The sequence below is a fragment of the Gopherus flavomarginatus genome, chromosome 25 (assembly GCF_025201925.1).
Source record: "Gopherus flavomarginatus isolate rGopFla2 chromosome 25, rGopFla2.mat.asm, whole genome shotgun sequence".
NCBI lineage: Eukaryota > Metazoa > Chordata > Testudines > Testudinidae > Gopherus > Gopherus flavomarginatus.
The window spans coordinates 4071174-4078977 of NC_066641.1; the positions used below are offsets into that span (position 1 = coordinate 4071174).

The window sequence follows — 7804 nt, forward strand, 5'->3', positions numbered from 1 at the left end:
CCCTACCACCATTTCTTCTACGAGGTCCTCACTGCTCACCAAAACCAAATTTAAAATGGCATCCCCTCTCGTAGGTACTTCAACTACTTGATAAAGAAACCCATCCGCTATCACATCCAGAAAAATCTGACCCCTATTATTCTTGCAAGCACTGGTCCTCCAGTCTATATCCGGGAAGTTGAAGTCTCCCATAATCACACATTTCCCCTTTGTGTTTACTTCATTAAAGACATTAAAGAGGTCTCTATCCATATCCCAATCAGATCCCGGCGGTCTATAGCACACCCCAAGCACTATCTCAGGGGAAGCTCTAGTTGCTTTTTTACCCAGTGTGATTTTTGCCCAGACAGACTCTGTCTTATCCATTCCATTGCTTCTTATTTCATTACAGTTAATCTCATCATTGATATACAAGGCTACTCCACCACCTTTGCCTTTCTTCCTGTCTTTTCTAAACAACACATAGCCTTCAATACCTGTACTCCAGTCATGAGTAATATTCCACCAGGTTTCGGTTATCCCTATAATATCCGGTTTCATTTCCTGCACCAGTAGCTCCAGTTCCTCCATCTTGTTACCTAGGCTCCTCGCATTAGTGTACAGACATTTTAATTTTTGGCGTTTGGAGTCAGTGACATTCTTTCCCCCGTCGTGCACAGACCTTCTACCACCAGCATCACCCGTTACTCTGGTTTCTACTCCACTTGGAAAGGATAGCTTCAAAGGTTGATAAACTATAAGAAGAAGGCCAAAGATGCCCTTGGTATTCTCTTTCACTGAGGATCACCCTGGGCGAAGGGGGGTGTCATGAAAATCTGGATCCTGATTTAACTGAAAATCAGCAGGCTCTGCCAAAGGACTTAAAGGGTGAGAAACTATTTCAGACAAAGGAGTGTAACCTGTCAGTTATCGTCAGTCTTGTAGAAGCTCGTTATGCTTTTGTTTTATTTGTAACCGTTTCTGTTTCCGTTCTTCTTACTCAATACTCACTTGAATCTGTGAACCTCTGTTCTTTGTTAATAGATTTGTCTTTGTCTTCACCATCAATACATTACAGTGTGATGCATCAACAGCTAGTTGTGGCTGAGGGGGACAGAGGGTTACAGGGAGTGGGAGATGTTAACAGTCAGGCTACGCTGCAAAAAATGGGTGTTCTTAACTTCAATTAGCTAAGCTGGGTTAAAAGAGCAGTGAACACGGCAGCTTGGCTTTTCCCTTGGGTTAGCAGCTGGACTTAAAGCCTACAGGGCAGCCTGTGGTTGAACTCAAGCTGTTAATGCAAGTTAAAAGCCAAGTCAGTGTGTTTTCTCTGCTCTTTTGACCCAAATCAAAAGCACACCTTTTCTGCAGCGTAGACACACCCTCGGCTTCCTAGATCGCGAAGCCCCATGACTGCCATGAAGAAGGGACAGGCAGGAGGAGCGGTGGAGACAGGCTGCATATCATTCTGTGCTGAAGCTGAAAGGTGCAGAAGCTCCATCCCGCAGCACCTGCAGGCTTCTGTCACAGGAGAACAGGGACCCTTTAGGGAGGAAGAGGCCTCTGCCCCGGTGATTGGTCAGTTGAGCCGTGACTGGTTTTAAAAGAGGGTGCTGGGTGAGAGCTGCTTCAGACTAGAGAACCCAGAGAGTGAGGATGCACCAGGAGACCTGGCAGAGAGATCTGAGTTCAGATGGGAGCTGGAGCAGAACCACTGGTGACCCACTTCTGAGTGGGAGACTTGGGCAGTGGTCTCTGGGCAAAAGGAGAAGCTTTTGTTGGGTCAGGGGGAGTCAAGCCCAGAAGCAAGGGGTGGACCCTGCAGTGATGTGCCCTGAGCCAGAGTAGAAGGCAGAATGCTGTGGGGAGCCCTCAGGTTGAAGACCTGAGTGGAGGGATGTGGGTGAAAGCCCAGAACAAGGAATTGGTCCTGGATAGATGTTCCCTGAACAGACGTAGGACTCACCGTCAGGGCTGCTCTCACTGCCTGCGCAGCACGTACCACAAGGGGACCTCTAGCGGCTACAGGAATACAAATAAATACCTGTGAGGATGTGAAAGTGTCACCCATTCTAATATCTGCCCAGGGCTGGTCAGCGAGCTCCATCCAGGCTTGACTGGCATCCATTGCAACTCAGAGAGGGACAATGTGAGAAAAGGCGAAGAGCTGTTGTGCACGCCAGATGCTTTGTCTGTGAGCAGGTTTTCTCCACCAGTAGCAGTGGGCGGCTAGGAAAGCTTCCAAGAAGTTAATTAATTTCTTCTCATCAGCATCCACAAAACCAGTAAACAATGTCTGGAGGAGAGAGAACATTGGTACGCTGCAGCTGCAGCTCCCCCATAAGTTACTCCCGTAGTTACTTTGTCTTAGAAAAAATGAAATGTCAAATAGAGATAGAGAAAAATATTCTTTTAACGTGGAGTGGGAGCTGAGTTTCAGAAACGTTGGATCCTCAGGTAACAGGGGAAGCTAGAGACAGAGAAAGTTGGAAGTGCCCAGGATTAATTCAGAGTCCAAATGATGTTTCATATAGTGTATGTTGCAACAATACACGACTGTCAGAAAGAAACAGATAGATGAGCTTAGGAATCCACTTGTTTGCTCTGCTAATGTGTCCTTGTCTTCTCTATCTGAGCGCTAGGTAACATACTGTAGGGACCCATCCTGCAGTGGCAGCCTGAGGGCTAGATCGGACAGTTCTTTTCTATCTCAAACCACTATCAGGCTGCTAAAGATTCCATATCTCCTATGCAAACACATTGGTGCTTTGCTGTGTCATTGGCAAGATCCCTCACTGAACTGAGAAGCTGCCATGTTTGATGTTTCACCCCATGCAGTTGCGTTTCTTGCTGGACTCTTGGCTAGAGAAAGGGGAGGGGAGGAATGCAATGGATCAGGTGCAGAGCTACACAGAAATCAGCCAGGACACTGCAAACAGTGAGATGCAGGCACCCAGGGGTGCTGGGGGCCAGGAATTCATTGCAGGAAATCTGAGGCTGGAGACAATCCCAAACTGGGGAAGGAGATTCAGAGGCTCTGCTCAGGTCTAGCCTGAAGCATATGGGGCTTCAGAGGCTGAGCTCTAGATTAAGCTGCAACATCTACATTGCTCTTGTTAGCCTGGTGGCATGAGCCATGCAAGCCCGAGTCTGTTGATCCAGGCTTGAATCTGTGTCGAAGGCTGAAAGCCAGTTACAGCCTCTAGGCCCCGTGATCAGAGCTGAGTGAACAACACAGTTTTTTGGTACACTGTCAGTTTAAAAAAAAAAAGTTCTGGGATCAACCTGAGAACAAAACATTTCAGAAGTTCTTGGCTAATTAAAATGCTGAGGAAAATTTGTTTCAGTTGAAGTAAACGTGTTGTGTAGATTACCAGCTTTTTTTTGCAGGGGATGGGGAGGGGATTATTTCATTTTCACAAATAACATTGAAGGAAATTTCTAAATGAAAAGTTGCTTCAACCTGAAAAATGAACACATTTATTTTTATTTTTATTTTTTAGAATTTTGGAGGTTTTTTCCCTACAGGAACATCTCGGCGAAACCAACAGAAATTCGCAAAATGTTCTGGAGTCACCAAATTAGTATTTTTCGCCACAAAAAAAAGTGTCAGCCCCCAAACTTCATCCATTTCTACTGTTAATCCAGCACTTTTTCCAGACAGGACCTTGGCTTGATTGGTTATTGTTTAAAGAAAGCCCTAAGAGTATACGCCACCTGTATTAGCAGTCAACCCTGGCAGGTGCGGGAGGGATGTCTTCCCCACTGATTGGGGCTGGGTGCATTGTCCCCTTGTCTTGGGACTATGACCACTCAGGAGAGTCTGTTCTCTCTCTCCCTGTTGCCATTCTTCAGTCTCCTCCCTGAGAAAATGAGCGTTTCTGTAGGCCGCCCCTGAAGAGGTGTTGGACCCACGTGCTCCTGGGGGATGAGGAATGGAACTCTGTTTTCTGGGGCTTTCTGGCGGGTGGGGAACCATCGGGGGCTGCACACAGTGAATGGTAGAGTTCGTCATGCCAACAGCAATCGGGAATGTGATGTCCCAGAGAATGGGAGGAAATAATGTTCTAGTGCGGGGATCTTGTGTGTGAACAATTATTACCTTTTTGCTAGGTATCAATTCATTATTGGCCATTTGCTCGGAGGCAGGTTTTGTGCACGCTGGGTGCTGCTGAGAACTTCTGAACATCTGGTGCTACGTGTAACAGTGAGGGCTTGGAAATCTGCAGTGCTGTTTTAAAAATCTGGCTCTGGGTCCGAGATTCGGCCCATTAAAGATCCATCCTCTGAGCTCATTGGGAGTCAATATTCATCGTTTGTTATTCCTTATTCTCCTCTTTTAAATGTTTCAGCTGCCCAGTCGGGGAGCAGAAATGATACCCCATGATCACTCATATCATCAGTAGTGAGTAGTTTAGGTGGGATGCTCCCTGACCCCCCATGTAGGCTGAAATATTTGTCCATAAACCAGCAAATACCTGCCGATAATGAATCTTTTTCCAGAAACTGGGCCTCGGATCGGAAATGATCTGCAGTCAGATAAGGGCTCTGTTTGGCTGAGGGCTGATTTCCAAGGGATAACTCACACTGCTTCAGTCTTGACGTTATTTTCATTTTCAGCTTGTCAAGCCAGTATTGTAAGCACTTTTTCATTAAATTTTAATTTCCCCGTAGAGTGAAATATTAATGAGAATAAGCTTAATACTGTCAATAGGAAACACAGACCCAAACAGATCATTTGCTAATATAATTACTTGGGAGTTTAGTCTATTTTAAGCTGCAGAATTGCTCTGCTGGGATGATCTTGTGTAGATGACAACCATTTTCGGCTGCCTTCCACCTGGGATCTCAGAAAATGTGATGAGTTTAGGGCCGAACCATCAGTTGTCACAATTTCCCTGCTGTGACTGTCTATGTGAATTTGATCTATTGGTCTCTTATTAACATGGTATCTGAGCATTGTGAGGATAAATACAATAAATTAATGTATTTATCCTCATAATGCTCTTGTGAGACAAGGCAGCGCTATTACCCCTGTGTTATAGATGAGGGCCAGAGGCACAGAGACGAAGGGTATCTCTATGCTAGTGTTAGATATCCACGGCTGGCCCGTGCCAGCTGACTGGAGCTCAGGCTTAGGGACTGTTTTATTGTGGTGTAGATGGTAAGGGCCAGCCTGCAGCTAGAGCTCTGGGATTAAACAGCCCCTTAGCCTGAGACCCATGAGCCTGAATCAGCTGGCATGGGCCAGCCACAGGTTTTTAATTTCAGTGTGGTGTTATCCTAAGCCTGGGCTCTGTCTCAGGTTTGAGCCCAGGCCCCCTTTCCATCCACACACAAATCAGTCTGACTCGGGTCAGCGAGCACTCAGGACCCAGGTCCTAAGATCTTGCTGGGTTGGGTGAGTCAGAGCCCGGGTCCCACTGCGACTTGGGCCCAGGCCCTGTCATTTTGCAGTGTGGATGCAGCTCAAGCCACAGACCTGCTCTGCGTGGTGCAGTGTGGATGGGTTAGCACAGCTGCGAGACCCAGGCCCAGCAATAGGAAAGCCAGGTTTACAGGGCAGTGTGGACGCTCAGGCCTGGGTTGGAACCAGCGAGTCCACAAGCCCGGCTCCCATACAGTGCAGTGTAGGCAGCCAGGGAGTCTGTACCGCAGGGAATTAGCTGTGGGTGGCCCTCGTCCCAGGCTAGCACTCTAACCACTGGACCATCCTTCCTCTTAACACCCAGCATGTCCCATCTTCAGTATTTCGAAAGCACCTGGGTCCTTGGCTTTGCTGCTCCAATGCCATCGGGTTCCCATACTCAAGGGCCATGCAGGGCTCCCTACAGCATATGTGCACGGCATTTACATCATGCATCTGATGGGAATGGAGCGCTGAGCTGCGGGGAGACTGGCCCTAAATCCCCAGACCGGTCGGCCAACCCAAACCTTTCCCAGTTCCTTTTCTCCTGTTTCACTCCCCCTACGAGTCAGCCGCCGCACTCCAGCAGACACAGTCACTTGCTTTTAACCCAAATGTCCCATTTTAACAGTATCCTTTTTAATCGCCGCTGCTTAAGAAAATGAAACGGAGTGAATTGCCGGGAGTAGCTTCCTCTGCTGGCCGCAGCTGCTGAAGCACAAATGCAGGGGAACTCCCACTCCGTCACCGAAATCACAGCTGACAGATGTGTTGTGTTATCCTCTCTGGCCACTGCCTCCTGCACCAGCACTTTATACTAAGGGAGAGTTCTGTTTGTTCTTGACATGCTCGTGTCTGAATTCATTCCCTCAAACACAGCACTGAGCCCTTCGGCCTCTTGGAGGAGCACTGGCTTAACATTACAGCTGAATTCCGGGGCCTGACTTTCCCCGCGTATGTGTTGGCTCCTTGCATACTTTGTGCAATCCATCAGGCCAATTCGGCAGGATACTGGCTAGAGTCGACGGCAGGAGCTGCTACAAAGCCTACATAGGTAAGGCTGGGTGGAATTTATACTTAGAGCAGAGTGTGTGTGTGTGCGAGGGGCTTTTTGTTAGCCTTGTGTGTATTATTAATACCTATCTGAGATTCGTTATGACCTGTTGGGTGCCACGTTGGGGTACGACTCAGGAGACCCAGGTTCTTCTGCCAGTGACTTTAGGCAAATCCCTCTATTTCTCTGTGCTTCTGTTTCCCCATTTCCTTTGTCTATTAACTTGTAGACTCTTTGGGGCAGGGGCTGGCTTTCACTATGTGTTTGTTCAGTGGCTAGCGTTGTAGTGCCTCCAGCCACTCCCATAATGACAATGATAATAGTACATCACTCACAAACTTCCCGTTGGGGCCAGAATGAAATGGCAAATCAATCCATGTGTTGGTTTAGCAGTGTATAAACATTTTGAAATTTCTCCTCTAACTTTTCTGCTTCGTTTCACCCAGGTACTGAGTTCTGGTAATTGGAAACTGACTCACAAATAGATTGTTGCAAAGACTAACATATGGGCCACCTTTAAGTGCTATTAATATGTTCGTTCTTGAATTATTAACACTGTGAGTCATACTCATTTCCATCTACATCCCAATTGTCATCATCGAATATACTTGCTATTGAATGGGTGCTCCAGAATCTCTACTTTCATTGTAAAAATAGCCCTTATTATGTTCCTGGTCTAATTATGTTCCTAGCTGCAATGAAAACCTTGAAAATGTGACATGAGTGCACCAAATGAGCACATGAATGCAGTTACTGTAGCTGTAAAGGCAGCCTGAAACAATAGCTCAAAGAGGTATGACCTACCCCATTATTAAAAGTCGGGCTGTTGACTCTGAAACCTAAAGACCACAATCTCAATGTCACCATTGTTGACAGGTCAGCTGCAGTTCATTTCAGCATGAAGATCCAGCTAATGTGACTGGATCCAGTGACCGACGCTGCACTGACATTTGCGCTTTAAACAGTGATTGAATCTCTTTCCCCTGGACCAAGAACACAGTGCATCCTCCTCCAGTGTACAACATTTACAAAATTATACTCCTCGCTTCTGGATGAAACAAACTTCTCTGCTTTTGTCTGTGTGAACCTGTTCCCTATTATATGTGCTTGTGAAGCATGCTGCATAAATGTTGCAACTCTCACACTCTTTGGAGAGGTTTTTAAAATCCCTGCCTCCAGTGTGTCTAATGGAGAGCCCCCACTGAGTTAGGCCAGGTCACACACACATGTCTCTGTTAGAGGTGAGATTTTTCTTTACTGGTATACAAAGATGCCTTATTTATTCTGGGATAACTTACTCCACTTCCCCCATGGGAATAGTTACACCAACATAATCACTTTTATACTGGTATCACTGTGGCATA

The 7804-nt window shown here is 46.7% G+C and overlaps 1 long non-coding RNA gene across 1 annotated transcript; it reads left to right on the plus strand.

The window, feature by feature from the left end:
- Positions 1–782: 782 nt before the first annotated feature.
- Positions 783–7486, plus strand: LOC127040631 (uncharacterized). Its single transcript, XR_007771479.1, has 4 exons — positions 783–867; positions 6018–6159; positions 6273–6440; positions 7317–7486. It is a non-coding gene; the product is annotated as an uncharacterized LOC127040631 (long non-coding RNA).
- Positions 7487–7804: the final 318 nt, after the last annotated feature.